The sequence below is a fragment of the Dendrobates tinctorius genome, unplaced genomic scaffold (genome assembly GCF_039654945.1).
Source record: "Dendrobates tinctorius isolate UK_male_01 unplaced genomic scaffold, ASM3965494v1 ptg000099l, whole genome shotgun sequence".
Lineage (NCBI taxonomy): Eukaryota > Metazoa > Chordata > Amphibia > Anura > Dendrobatidae > Dendrobates > Dendrobates tinctorius.
The window spans coordinates 9,629,455-9,645,482 of record NW_027361767.1 but is presented as its reverse complement, the minus strand read 5'-3'; the positions used below and the strand labels follow the sequence as shown (position 1 = coordinate 9,645,482).

At 38.9% G+C, this 16,028-nt stretch overlaps 2 non-coding genes across 2 annotated transcripts; both read right to left on the bottom strand.

The window, feature by feature from the left end:
- Positions 1–1,169: 1,169 nt before the first annotated feature.
- On the bottom strand, positions 1,170–1,242 carry TRNAK-UUU (transfer RNA lysine (anticodon UUU)). Its single transcript has one exon. It is a non-coding gene; the product is annotated as a tRNA-Lys (tRNA).
- Positions 1,243–15,955: 14,713 nt separating this feature from the next.
- On the bottom strand, positions 15,956–16,028 carry TRNAK-UUU (transfer RNA lysine (anticodon UUU)). Its single transcript has one exon. It is a non-coding gene; the product is annotated as a tRNA-Lys (tRNA).

The following is a 16,028-nucleotide window of genomic DNA, read 5'->3' as shown; positions in this document are numbered from 1 at the left end:
ACATTGATAATCTCGCTGGGTACCGTAATTCTTCCATCCCGTTACTAAATTTTGTTGCCCCTTTTTGGACTTGCTCTAGTTCCACAAAAATCATAATTTCCAGGCTTGAATTGGGCAGGTTAATCTTTGCGAAGGACATGTGAATCAAGCCACATACAAGGTTATCCTGGAAAAATAGTTGATTCCTTCTGCTCAGGAAACGTTCCCCAACTCTGAGGACTGGCTTTTCTAGCAGAACAATGCACCATGCCACACGGCTAGGTAAACAAACGTGTGGATGAAGGAACACTAGCTCAAATCGCTGTCATGGCCAGCCCAATCTCCAAACCTGAACCCCATTGAAAACCTCTTGAATGTGAGGAAGATGGATAGTCACAAGCCATCAAACAAAGAAGAACTGCTTAAATTTTTGTACCAGGAGTGGCATAATGTCACCCAAAAGCAGTGTGAAAGACTGGTGGAAAGCATGCCAAGACACATGAAAGCTGTGATTAAAAATCATGGTTATTCCACAAAATATTGATTTCTGAACTCTTCCTGAGATAAAACATTAGTATTGTTGTTTCTTAATAATTATGAACTTGTTTTCGTAGCATTATTTGAGGTCTGCAAGCACTGCATTTTTTTTGCTATTTTGACCATTTTTCATTTTCTGAAAATAACTACAAAATTTAGTGCTTGGAAATTCGAACACATGTTGTCAGTAGTTTATAGAATATAAGAGCAATTTACATTTTACTCAAAAATATACCTATAAAGAGAAAATTAAGACAAACTGAAGATTTTGCAGTGGTCTCTTAATTTTTGCCAGAGCTGTAGTTAGCAAGGCCGAAAAAAGACATTTGTCCGTCCAGTTCAGCCTATATTCCGTCAGAAGAAATCGCCGGATCTACGTCCTTCTAAAGTGACCGTCACCTTCCTTGGTATAAACAGATCCTCGGAGAGATATTTGTATACTTATACATGGTTATGAGATCACCCCTCAGTTTCTAGACTAAATAATACACACAGATCATAATTTCTTTAGACCTTTTAGGTGATGACCTCACCTATTTTACATAACATTACCATTTATTTAGACCTTTTATCAGCATACAAGTTACACCCACATTGCACCCCCATGATGACCTCACCTATTTTACATAACATTACCATTTATTAAAAGCTTACGCCCGAACAGGGACTTGAACCCTGGACCCTCAGATTAAAAGTCTGATGCTCTACCGACTGAGCTATCCGGGATCTCTACATTGATAATCTCGCTGGGTACCATAATTCTTCCATCCCGTTACTAAATTTTGTTGCCCCTTTTTGGACTTGCTCTAGTTCCACAAAAATCATAATTTCCAGGCTTGAATTGGGCAGGTTAATCTTTGCGAAGGACATGTGAATCAAGCCACATACAAGGTTATCCTGGAAAAATAGTTGATTCCTTCTGCTCAGGAAACGTTCCCCAACTCTGAGGACTGGCTTTTCCAGCAGAACAATGCACCATGCCACACGGCTAGGTAAACCAACGTGTGGATGAAGGAACACTAGCTCAAATCGCTGTCATGGCCAGCCCAATCTCCAAACCTGAACCCCATTGAAAACCTCTTGAATGTGAGGAAGATGGATAGTCACAAGCCATCAAACAAAGAAGAACTGCTTAAATTTTTGTACCAGGAGTGGCATAATGTCACCCAAAAGCAGTGTGAAAGACTGGTGGAAAGCATGCCAAGACACATGAAAGCTGTGATTAAAAATCATGGTTATTCCACAAAATATTGATTTCTGAACTCTTCCTGAGATAAAACATTAGTATTGTTGTTTCTTAATAATTATGAACTTGTTTTCGTAGCATTATTTGAGGTCTGCAAGCACTGCATTTTTTTTGCTATTTTGACCATTTTTCATTTTCTGAAAATAAGTACAAAATTTAGTGCTTGGAAATTCGAAGACATGTTGTCAGTAGTTTATAGAATATAAGAGCAATTTACATTTTACTCAAAAATATACCTATAAAGAGAAAATTAAGACAAACTGAAGATTTTGCAGTGGTCTCTTAATTTTTGCCAGAGCTGTAGTTAGCAAGGCCGAAAAAAGACATTTGTCCGTCCAGTTCAGCCTATATTCCGTCAGAAGAAATCCCCAGATCTACGTCCTTCTAAAGTGACCGTCACCTTCCTTGGTATAAACAGATCCTCGGAGAGATATTTGTATTGTCCCCTTATATACTTATACATGGTTATGAGATCACCCCTCAGTTTCTAGACTAAATAATACTTTTTTGCTAAACTCTCTGGGTATTGTAGTTGTTGCCCTTCTTTGTACTCGCTCTAGTTCCACACAGATCATAATTTCTTTAGACCTTTTAGGTGATGACCTCACCTATTTTACATAACATTACCATTTATTAAAAGCTTACGCCCGAACAGGGACTTGAACCCTGGACCCTCAGATTAAAAGTCTGATGCTCTACCGACATCCGGGCTCTCTACATTGATAATCTCGCTGGGTACCGTAATTCTTCCATCCCGTTACTAAATTTTGTTGCCCCTTTTTGGACTTGCTCTAGTTCCACAAAAATCATAATTTCCAGGCTTGAATTGGGCAGGTTAATCTTTGCGAAGGACATGTGAATCAAGCCACATACAAGGTTATCCTGGAAAAATAGTTGATTCCTTCTGCTCAGGAAACGTTCCCCAACTCTGAGGACTGGCTTTTCCAGCAGAACAATGCACCATGCCACACGGCTAGGTAAACCAACGTGTGGATGAAGGAACACTAGCTCAAATCGCTGTCATGGCCAGCCCAATCTCCAAACCTGAACCCCATTGAAAACCTCTTGAATGTGAGGAAGATGGATAGTCACAAGCCATCAAACAAAGAAGAACTGCTTAAATTTTTGTACCAGGAGTGGCATAATGTCACCCAAAAGCAGTGTGAAAGACTGGTGGAAAGCATGCCAAGACACATGAAAGCTGTGATTAAAAATCATGGTTATTCCACAAAATATTGATTTCTGAACTCTTCCTGAGATAAAACATTAGTATTGTTGTTTCTTAATAATTATGAACTTGTTTTCGTAGCATTATTTGAGGTCTGCAAGCACTGCATTTTTTTTGCTATTTTGACCATTTTTCATTTTCTGAAAATAAGTACAAAATTTAGTGCTTGGAAATTCGAAGACATGTTGTCAGTAGTTTATAGAATATAAGAGCAATTTACATTTTACTCAAAAATATACCTATAAAGAGAAAATTAAGACAAACTGAAGATTTTGCAGTGGTCTCTTAATTTTTGCCAGAGCTGTAGTTAGCAAGGCCGAAAAAAGACATTTGTCCGTCCAGTTCAGCCTATATTCCGTCAGAAGAAATCCCCAGATCTACGTCCTTCTAAAGTGACCGTCACCTTCCTTGGTATAAACAGATCCTCGGAGAGATATTTGTATTGTCCCCTTATATACTTATACATGGTTATGAGATCACCCCTCAGTTTCTAGACTAAATAATACTTTTTTGCTAAACTCTCTGGGTATTGTAGTTGTTGCCCTTCTTTGTACTCGCTCTAGTTCCACACAGATCATAATTTCTTTAGACCTTTTAGGTGATGACCTCACCTATTTTACATAACATTACCATTTATTAAAAGCTTACGCCCGAACAGGGACTTGAACCCTGGACCCTCAGATTAAAAGTCTGATGCTCTACCGACATCCGGGCTCTCTACATTGATAATCTCGCTGGGTACCGTAATTCTTCCATCCCGTTACTAAATTTTGTTGCCCCTTTTTGGACTTGCTCTAGTTCCACAAAAATCATAATTTCCAGGCTTGAATTGGGCAGGTTAATCTTTGCGAAGGACATGTGAATCAAGCCACATACAAGGTTATCCTGGAAAAATAGTTGATTCCTTCTGCTCAGGAAACGTTCCCCAACTCTGAGGACTGGCTTTTCCAGCAGAACAATGCACCATGCCACACGGCTAGGTAAACCAACGTGTGGATGAAGGAACACTAGCTCAAATCGCTGTCATGGCCAGCCCAATCTCCAAACCTGAACCCCATTGAAAACCTCTTGAATGTGAGGAAGATGGATAGTCACAAGCCATCAAACAAAGAAGAACTGCTTAAATTTTTGTACCAGGAGTGGCATAATGTCACCCAAAAGCAGTGTGAAAGACTGGTGGAAAGCATGCCAAGACACATGAAAGCTGTGATTAAAAATCATGGTTATTCCACAAAATATTGATTTCTGAACTCTTCCTGAGATAAAACATTAGTATTGTTGTTTCTTAATAATTATGAACTTGTTTTCGTAGCATTATTTGAGGTCTGCAAGCACTGCATTTTTTTTGCTATTTTGACCATTTTTCATTTTCTGAAAATAAGTACAAAATTTAGTGCTTGGAAATTCGAAGACATGTTGTCAGTAGTTTATAGAATATAAGAGCAATTTACATTTTACTCAAAAATATACCTATAAAGAGAAAATTAAGACAAACTGAAGATTTTGCAGTGGTCTCTTAATTTTTGCCAGAGCTGTAGTTAGCAAGGCCGAAAAAAGACATTTGTCCGTCCAGTTCAGCCTATATTCCGTCAGAAGAAATCCCCAGATCTACGTCCTTCTAAAGTGACCGTCACCTTCCTTGGTATAAACAGATCCTCGGAGAGATATTTGTATTGTCCCCTTATATACTTATACATGGTTATGAGATCACCCCTCAGTTTCTAGACTAAATAATACACACAGATCATAATTTCTTTAGACCTTTTAGGTGATGACCTCACCTATTTTACATAACATTACCATTTATTAAAAGCTATCCGGGCTCTCTACATTGATAATCTCGCTGGGTACCGTAATTCTTCCATCCCGTTACTAAATTTTGTTGCCCCTTTTTGGACTTGCTCTAGTTCCACAAAAATCATAATTTCCAGGCTTGAATTGGGCAGGTTAATCTTTGCGAAGGACATGTGAATCAAGCCACATACAAGGTTATCCTGGAAAAATAGTTGATTCCTTCTGCTCAGGCAACGTTCCCCAACTCTGAGGACTGGCTTTTCCAGCAGAACAATGCACCATGCCACACGGCTAGGTAAACCAACGTGTGGATGAAGGAACACTAGCTCAAATCGCTGTCATGGCCAGCCCAATCTCCAAACCTGAACCCCATTGAAAACCTCTTGAATGTGAGGAAGATGGATAGTCACAAGCCATCAAACAAAGAAGAACTGCTTAAATTTTTGTACCAGGAGTGGCATAATGTCACCCAAAAGCAGTGTGAAAGACTGGTGGAAAGCATGCCAAGACACATGAAAGCTGTGATTAAAAATCATGGTTATTCCACAAAATATTGATTTCTGAACTATTCCTGAGATAAAACATTAGTATTGTTGTTTCTAAATAATTATGAACTTGTTTTCGTAGCATTATTTGAGGTCTGCAAGCACTGCATTTTTTTTGCTATTTTGACCATTTTTCATTTTCTGAAAATAAGTACAAAATTTAGTGCTTGGAAATTCGAAGACATGTTGTCAGTAGTTTATAGAATATAAGAGCAATTTACATTTTACTCAAAAATATACCTATAAAGAGAAAATTAAGACAAACTGAAGATTTTGCAGTGGTCTCTTAATTTTTGCCAGAGCTGTAGTTAGCAAGGCCGAAAAAAGACATTTGTCCGTCCAGTTCAGCCTATATTCCGTCAGAAGAAATCCACAGATCTACGTCCTTCTAAAGTGACCGTCACCTTCCTTGGTATAAACAGATCCTCGGAGAGATATTTGTATTGTCCCCTTATATACTTATACATGGTTATGAGATCACCCATCAGTTTCTAGACTAAATAATACTTTTTTGCTAAACTCTCTGGGTATTGTAGTTGTTGCCCTTCTTTGTACTCGCTCTAGTTCCACACAGATCATAATTTCTTTAGACCTTTTGATGCTCTACCGACTGAGCTATCCGGGCTCTCTACATTGATAATCTCGCTGGGTACCGTAATTCTTCCATCCCGTTACTAAATTTTGTTGCCCCTTTTTGGACTTGCTCTAGTTCCACAAAAATCATAATTTCCAGGCTTGAATTGGGCAGGTTAATCTTTGCGAAGGACATGTGAATCAAGCCACATACAAGGTTATCCTGGAAAAATAGTTGATTCCTTCTGCTCAGGAAACGTTCCCCAACTCTGAGGACTGGCTTTTCTAGCAGAACAATGCACCATGCCACACGGCTAGGTAAACCAACGTGTGGATGAAGGAACACTAGCTCAAATCGCTGTCATGGCCAGCCCAATCTCCAAACCTGAACCCCATTGAAAACCTCTTGAATGTGAGGAAGATGGATAGTCACAAGCCATCAAACAAAGAAGAACTGCTTAAATTTTTGTACCAGGAGTGGCATAATGTCACCCAAAAGCAGTGTGAAAGACTGGTGGAAAGCATGCCAAGACACATGAAAGCTGTGATTAAAAATCATGGTTATTCCACAAAATATTGATTTCTGAACTCTTCCTGAGATAAAACATTAGTATTGTTGTTTCTTAATAATTATGAACTTGTTTTCGTAGCATTATTTGAGGTCTGCAAGCACTGCATTTTTTTTGCTATTTTGACCATTTTTCATTTTCTGAAAATAAGTACAAAATTTAGTGCTTGGAAATTCGAAGACATGTTGTCAGTAGTTTATAGAATATAAGAGCAATTTACATTTTACTCAAAAATATACCTATAAAGAGAAAATTAAGACAAACTGAAGATTTTGCAGTGGTCTCTTAATTTTTGCCAGAGCTGTAGTTAGCAAGGCCGAAAAAAGACATTTGTCCGTCCAGTTCAGCCTATATTCCGTCAGAAGAAATCCCCAGATCTACGTCCTTCTAAAGTGACCGTCACCTTCCTTGGTATAAACAGATCCTCGGAGAGATATTTGTATTGTCCCCTTATATACTTATACATGGTTATGAGATCACCCCTCAGTTTCTAGACTAAATAATACTTTTTTGCTAAACTCTCTGGGTATTGTAGTTGTTGCCCTTCTTTGTACTCGCTCTAGTTCCACACAGATCATAATTTCTTTAGACCTTTTAGGTGATGACCTCACCTATTTTACATAACATTACCATTTATTAAAAGCTTACGCCCGAACAGGGACTTGAACCCTGGACCCTCAGATTAAAAGTCTGATGCTCTACCGACATCCGGGCTCTCTACATTGATAATCTCGCTGGGTACTGTAATTCTTCCATCCCGTTACTAAATTTTGTTGCCCCTTTTTGGACTTGCTCTAGTTCCACAAAAATCATAATTTCCAGGCTTGAATTGGGCAGGTTAATCTTTGCGAAGGACATGTGAATCAAGCCACATACAAGGTTATCCTGGAAAAATAGTTGATTCCTTCTGCTCAGGAAACGTTCCCCAACTCTGAGGACTGGCTTTTCCAGCAGAACAATGCACCATGCCACACGGCTAGGTAAACCAACGTGTGGATGAAGGAACACTAGCTCAAATCGCTGTCATGGCCAGCCCAATCTCCAAACCTGAACCCCATTGAAAACCTCTTGAATGTGAGGAAGATGGATAGTCACAAGCCATCAAACAAAGAAGAACTGCTTAAATTTTTGTACCAGGAGTGGCATAATGTCACCCAAAAGCAGTGTGAAAGACTGGTGGAAAGCATGCCAAGACACATGAAAGCTGTGATTAAAAATCATGGTTATTCCACAAAATATTGATTTCTGAACTCTTCCTGAGATAAAACATTAGTATTGTTGTTTCTTAATAATTATGAACTTGTTTTCGTAGCATTATTTGAGGTCTGCAAGCACTGCATTTTTTTTTGCTATTTTGACCATTTTTCATTTTCTGAAAATAAGTACAAAATTTAGTGCTTGGAAATTCGAAGACATGTTGTCAGTAGTTTATAGAATATAAGAGCAATTTACATTTTACTCAAAAATATACCTATAAAGAGAAAATTAAGACAAACTGAAGATTTTGCAGTGGTCTCTTAATTTTTGCCAGAGCTGTAGTTAGCAAGGCCGAAAAAAGACATTTGTCCGTCCAGTTCAGCCTATATTCCGTCAGAAGAAATCCCCAGATCTACGTCCTTCTAAAGTGACCGTCACCTTCCTTGGTATAAACAGATCCTCGGAGAGATATTTGTATTGTCCCCTTATATACTTATACATGGTTATGAGATCACCCCTCAGTTTCTAGACTAAATAATACTTTTTTGCTAAACTCTCTGGGTATTGTAGTTGTTGCCCTTCTTTGTACTCGCTCTAGTTCCACACAGATCATAATTTCTTTAGACCTTTTAGGTGATGACCTCACCTATTTTACATAACATTACCATTTATTAAAAGCTTACGCCCGAACAGGGACTTGAACCCTGGACCCTCAGATTAAAAGTCTGATGCTCTACCGACATCCGGGCTCTCTACATTGATAATCTCGCTGGGTACCGTAATTCTTCCATCCCGTTACTAAATTTTGTTGCCCCTTTTTGGACTTGCTCTAGTTCCACAAAAATCATAATTTCCAGGCTTGAATTGGGCAGGTTAATCTTTGCGAAGGACATGTGAATCAAGCCACATACAAGGTTATCCTGGAAAAATAGTTGATTCCTTCTGCTCAGGAAACGTTCCCCAACTCTGAGGACTGGCTTTTCCAGCAGAACAATGCACCATGCCACACGGCTAGGTAAACCAACGTGTGGATGAAGGAACACTAGCTCAAATCGCTGTCATGGCCAGCCCAATCTCCAAACCTGAACCCCATTGAAAACCTCTTGAATGTGAGGAAGATGGATAGTCACAAGCCATCAAACAAAGAAGAACTGCTTAAATTTTTGTACCAGGAGTGGCATAATGTCACCCAAAAGCAGTGTGAAAGACTGGTGGAAAGCATGCCAAGACACATGAAAGCTGTGATTAAAAATCATGGTTATTCCACAAAATATTGATTTCTGAACTCTTCCTGAGATAAAACATTAGTATTGTTGTTTCTTAATAATTATGAACTTGTTTTCGTAGCATTATTTGAGGTCTGCAAGCACTGCATTTTTTTTGCTATTTTGACCATTTTTCATTTTCTGAAAATAAGTACAAAATTTAGTGCTTGGAAATTCGAAGACATGTTGTCAGTAGTTTATAGAATATAAGAGCAATTTACATTTTACTCAAAAATATACCTATAAAGAGAAAATTAAGACAAACTGAAGATTTTGCAGTGGTCTCTTAATTTTTGCCAGAGCTGTAGTTAGCAAGGCCGAAAAAAGACATTTGTCCGTCCAGTTCAGCCTATATTCCGTCAGAAGAAATCCCCAGATCTACGTCCTTCTAAAGTGACCGTCACCTTCCTTGGTATAAACAGATCCTCGGAGAGATATTTGTATTGTCCCCTTATATACTTATACATGGTTATGAGATCACCCCTCAGTTTCTAGACTAAATAATACTTTTTTGCTAAACTCTCTGGGTATTGTAGTTGTTGCCCTTCTTTGTACTCGCTCTAGTTCCACACAGATCATAATTTCTTTAGACCTTTTAGGTGATGACCTCACCTATTTTACATAACATTACCATTTATTAAAAGCTTACGCCCGAACAGGGACTTGAACCCTGGACCCTCAGATTAAAAGTCTGATGCTCTACCGACATCCGGGCTCTCTACATTGATAATCTCGCTGGGTACCGTAATTCTTCCATCCCGTTACTAAATTTTGTTGCCCCTTTTTGGACTTGCTCTAGTTCCACAAAAATCATAATTTCCAGGCTTGAATTGGGCAGGTTAATCTTTGCGAAGGACATGTGAATCAAGCCACATACAAGGTTATCCTGGAAAAATAGTTGATTCCTTCTGCTCAGGAAACGTTCCCCAACTCTGAGGACTGGCTTTTCCAGCAGAACAATGCACCATGCCACACGGCTAGGTAAACCAACGTGTGGATGAAGGAACACTAGCTCAAATCGCTGTCATGGCCAGCCCAATCTCCAAACCTGAACCCCATTGAAAACCTCTTGAATGTGAGGAAGATGGATAGTCACAAGCCATCAAACAAAGAAGAACTGCTTAAATTTTTGTACCAGGAGTGGCATAATGTCACCCAAAAGCAGTGTGAAAGACTGGTGGAAAGCATGCCAAGACACATGAAAGCTGTGATTAAAAATCATGGTTATTCCACAAAATATTGATTTCTGAACTCTTCCTGAGATAAAACATTAGTATTGTTGTTTCTTAATAATTATGAACTTGTTTTCGTAGCATTATTTGAGGTCTGCAAGCACTGCATTTTTTTTGCTATTTTGACCATTTTTCATTTTCTGAAAATAAGTACAAAATTTAGTGCTTGGAAATTCGAAGACATGTTGTCAGTAGTTTATAGAATATAAGAGCAATTTACATTTTACTCAAAAATATACCTATAAAGAGAAAATTAAGACAAACTGAAGATTTTGCAGTGGTCTCTTAATTTTTGCCAGAGCTGTAGTTAGCAAGGCCGAAAAAAGACATTTGTCCGTCCAGTTCAGCCTATATTCCGTCAGAAGAAATCCCCAGATCTACGTCTTTCTAAAGTGACCGTCACCTTCCTTGGTATAAACAGATCCTCGGAGAGATATTTGTATTGTCCCCTTATATACTTATACATGGTTATGAGATCACCCCTCAGTTTCTAGACTAAATAATACTTTTTTGCTAAACTCTCTGGGTATTGTAGTTGTTGCCCTTCTTTGTACTCGCTCTAGTTCCACACAGATCATAATTTCTTTAGACCTTTTAGGTGATGACCTCACCTATTTTACATAACATTACCATTTATTAAAAGCTTACGCCCGAACAGGGACTTGAACCCTGGACCCTCAGATTAAAAGTCTGATGCTCTACCGACATCCGGGCTCTCTACATTGATAATCTCGCTGGGTACCGTAATTCTTCCATCCCGTTACTAAATTTTGTTGCCCCTTTTTGGACTTGCTCTAGTTCCACAAAAATCATAATTTCCAGGCTTGAATTGGGCAGGTTAATCTTTGCGAAGGACATGTGAATCAAGCCACATACAAGGTTATCCTGGAAAAATAGTTGATTCCTTCTGCTCAGGAAACGTTCCCCAACTCTGAGGACTGGCTTTTCCAGCAGAACAATGCACCATGCCACACGGCTAGGTAAACCAACGTGTGGATGAAGGAACACTAGCTCAAATCGCTGTCATGGCCAGCCCAATCTCCAAACCTGAACCCCATTGAAAACCTCTTGAATGTGAGGAAGATGGATAGTCACAAGCCATCAAACAAAGAAGAACTGCTTAAATTTTTGTACCAGGAGTGGCATAATGTCACCCAAAAGCAGTGTGAAAGACTGGTGGAAAGCATGCCAAGACACATGAAAGCTGTGATTAAAAATCATGGTTATTCCACAAAATATTGATTTCTGAACTCTTCCTGAGATAAAACATTAGTATTGTTGTTTCTTAATAATTATGAACTTGTTTTCGTAGCATTATTTGAGGTCTGCAAGCACTGCATTTTTTTTGCTATTTTGACCATTTTTCATTTTCTGAAAATAAGTACAAAATTTAGTGCTTGGAAATTCGAAGACATGTTGTCAGTAGTTTATAGAATATAAGAGCAATTTACATTTTACTCAAAAATATACCTATAAAGAGAAAATTAAGACAAACTGAAGATTTTGCAGTGGTCTCTTAATTTTTGCCAGAGCTGTAGTTAGCAAGGCCGAAAAAAGACATTTGTCCGTCCAGTTCAGCCTATATTCCGTCAGAAGAAATCCCCAGATCTACGTCCTTCTAAAGTGACCGTCACCTTCCTTGGTATAAACAGATCCTCGGAGAGATATTTGTATTGTCCCCTTATATACTTATACATGGTTATGAGATCACCCCTCAGTTTCTAGACTAAATAATACTTTTTTGCTAAACTCTCTGGGTATTGTAGTTGTTGCCCTTCTTTGTACTCGCTCTAGTTCCACACAGATCATAATTTCTTTAGACCTTTTATCAGCATACAAGTTACACCCACATTGCACCCCCATGATGACATCACCTATTTTACATAACATTACCATTTATTAAAAGCTTACGCCCGAACACCCTGGACCCTCAGATTAAAAGTCTGATGCTCTACCGACTGAGCTATCCGGGCTCTCTACATTGATAATCTCGCTGGGTACCGTAATTCTTCCATCCCGTTACTAAATTTTGTTGCCCCTTTTTGGACTTGCTCTAGTTCCACAAAAATCATAATTTCCAGGCTTGAATTGGGCAGGTTAATCTTTGCGAAGGACATGTGAATCAAGCCACATACAAGGTTATCCTGGAAAAATAGTTGATTCCTTCTGCTCAGGAAACGTTCCCCAACTCTGAGGACTGGCTTTTCCAGCAGAACAATGCACCATGCCACACGGCTAGGTAAACCAACGTGTGGATGAAGGAACACTAGCTCAAATCGCTGTCATGGCCAGCCCAATCTCCAAACCTGAACCCCATTGAAAACCTCTTGAATGTGAGGAAGATGGATAGTCACAAGCCATCAAACAAAGAAGAACTGCTTAAATTTTTGTACCAGGAGTGGCATAATGTCACCCAAAAGCAGTGTGAAAGACTGGTGGAAAGCATGCCAAGACACATGAAAGCTGTGATTAAAAATCATGGTTATTCCACAAAATATTGATTTCTGAACTCTTCCTGAGATAAAACATTAGTATTGTTGTTTCTTAATAATTATGAACTTGTTTTCGTAGCATTATTTGAGGTCTGCAAGCACTGCATTTTTTTTGCTATTTTGACCATTTTTCATTTTCTGAAAATAAGTACAAAATTTAGTGCTTGGAAATTCGAAGACATGTTGTCAGTAGTTTATAGAATATAAGAGCAATTTACATTTTACTCAAAAATATACCTATAAAGAGAAAATTAAGACAAACTGAAGATTTTGCAGTGGTCTCTTAATTTTTGCCAGAGCTGTAGTTAGCAAGGCCGAAAAAAGACATTTGTCCGTCCAGTTCAGCCTATATTCCGTCAGAAGAAATCCCCAGATCTACGTCCTTCTAAAGAACCTAATAACTGCAAGATACAATATTGTTACGCTCCAGGAAGACATCCGGGCCTCTCTTGCACCCCTTGACTGAGTTCGCCATCCCCACCTCCTCAGACAAGGAATTCCAGATTCTCCCTGCCCTACCAGTAAAGAATCCTTTTCTATGTTGGTGGAAAAACCTTCTCTCCTCGGTATAAACAGATCCTCGGAGAGATATTTGTATTGTCCCCTTATATACTTATACATGGTTATGAGATCACCCCTCAGTTTCTAGACAAAATAATACTTTTTTGCTAATCTCTCTGGGTATTGTAGTTGTTGCCCTTGTACTCGCTCTAGTTCCACACAGATCATAATTTCTTTAGACCTTTTATCAGCATACAAGTTACACCCACATTGCACCTATTTTACATAACATTACCATTTATTAAAAGCTTACGCCCGAACAGGGACTTGAACCTTGGACCCTCAGATTAAAAGTCTGATGCTCTACCGACATCCGGGCTCTCTACATTGATAATCTCGCTGGGTACTGTAATTCTTCCATCCCGTTACTAAATTTTGTTGCCCCTTTTTGGACTTGCTCTAGTTCCACAAAAATCATAATTTCCAGGCTTGAATTGGGCAGGTTAATCTTTGCGAAGGACATGTGAATCAAGCCACATACAAGGTTATCCTGGAAAAATAGTTGATTCCTTCTGCTCAGGAAACGTTCCCCAACTCTGAGGACTGGCTTTTCCAGCAGAACAATGCACCATGCCACACGGCTAGGTAAACCAACGTGTGGATGAAGGAACACTAGCTCAAATCGCTGTCATGGCCAGCCCAATCTCCAAACCTGAACCCCATTGAAAACCTCTTGAATGTGAGGAAGATGGATAGTCACAAGCCATCAAACAAAGAAGAACTGCTTAAATTTTTGTACCAGGAGTGGCATAATGTCACCCAAAAGCAGTGTGAAAGACTGGTGGAAAGCATGCCAAGACACATGAAAGCTGTGATTAAAAATCATGGTTATTCCACAAAATATTGATTTCTGAACTCTTCCTGAGATAAAACATTAGTATTGTTGTTTCTTAATAATTATGAACTTGTTTTCGTAGCATTATTTGAGGTCTGCAAGCACTGCATTTTTTTTTGCTATTTTGACCATTTTTCATTTTCTGAAAATAAGTACAAAATTTAGTGCTTGGAAATTCGAAGACATGTTGTCAGTAGTTTATAGAATATAAGAGCAATTTACATTTTACTCAAAAATATACCTATAAAGAGAAAATTAAGACAAACTGAAGATTTTGCAGTGGTCTCTTAATTTTTGCCAGAGCTGTAGTTAGCAAGGCCGAAAAAAGACATTTGTCCGTCCAGTTCAGCCTATATTCCGTCAGAAGAAATCCCCAGATCTACGTCCTTCTAAAGTGACCGTCACCTTCCTTGGTATAAACAGATCCTCGGAGAGATATTTGTATTGTCCCCTTATATACTTATACATGGTTATGAGATCACCCCTCAGTTTCTAGACTAAATAATACTTTTTTGCTAAACTCTCTGGGTATTGTAGTTGTTTAACCCTCAGATTAAAAGTCTGATGCTCTACCGACTGAGCTATCCGGGCTCTCTACATTGATAATCTCGCTGGGTACCGTAATTCTTCCATCCCGTTACTAAATTTTGTTGCCCCTTTTTGGACTTGCTCTAGTTCCACAAAAATCATAATTTCCAGGCTTGAATTGGGCAGGTTAATCTTTGCGAAGGACATGTGAATCAAGCCACATACAAGGTTATCCTGGAAAAATAGTTGATTCCTTCTGCTCAGGAAACGTTCCCCAACTCTGAGGACTGGCTTTTCCAGCAGAACAATGCACCATGCCACACGGCTAGGTAAACCAACGTGTGGATGAAGGAACACTAGCTCAAATCGCTGTCATGGCCAGCCCAATCTCCAAACCTGAACCCCATTGAAAACCTCTTGAATGTGAGGAAGATGGATAGTCACAAGCCATCAAACAAAGAAGAACTGCTTAAATTTTTGTACCAGGAGTGGCATAATGTCACCCAAAAGCAGTGTGAAAGACTGGTGGAAAGCATGCCAAGACACATGAAAGCTGTGATTAAAAATCATGGTTATTCCACAAAATATTGATTTCTGAACTCTTCCTGAGATAAAACATTAGTATTGTTGTTTCTAAATAATTATGAACTTGTTTTCGTAGCATTATTTGAGGTCTGCAAGCACTGCATTTTTTTTGCTATTTTGACCATTTTTCATTTTCTGAAAATAAGTACAAAATTTAGTGCTTGGAAATTCGAAGACATGTTGTCAGTAGTTTATAGAATATAAGAGCAATTTACATTTTACTCAAAAATATACCTATAAAGAGAAAATTAAGACAAACTGAAGATTTTGCAGTGGTCTCTTAATTTTTGCCAGAGCTGTAGTTATCAAGGCCGAAAAAAGACATTTGTCCGTCCAGTTCAGCCTATATTCCGTCAGAAGAAATCCCCAGATCTACGTCCTTCTAAAGAACCTAATAACTGCAAGATACAATATTGTTACGCTCCAGGAAGACATCCGGGCCTCTCTTGAACCCCTTGACTGAGTTCGCCATCCCCACCTCCTCAGACAAGGAATTCCAGATTCTCCCTGCCCTACCAGTAAAGAATCCTTTTCTATGTTGGTGGAAAAACCTTCTCTCCTCCAGATGCAGAGAATGCCCCCTTGTGACCGTCACCTTCCTTGGTATAAACAGATCCTCGGAGAGATATTTGTATTGTCCCCTTATATACTTATACATGGTTATGAGATCACCCCTCAGTTTCTAGACAAAATAATACTTTTTTGCTAATCTCTCTGGGTATTGTAGTTGTTGCACCCACATGATGACCTCACCTATTACCTATAACATTACCATTTATTAAAACCTTACGCCCGAACAGGGACTTGAACCCTGGACCCTCAGATTAAAAGTCTGATGCTCTACCGACTGAGCTATCCGGGC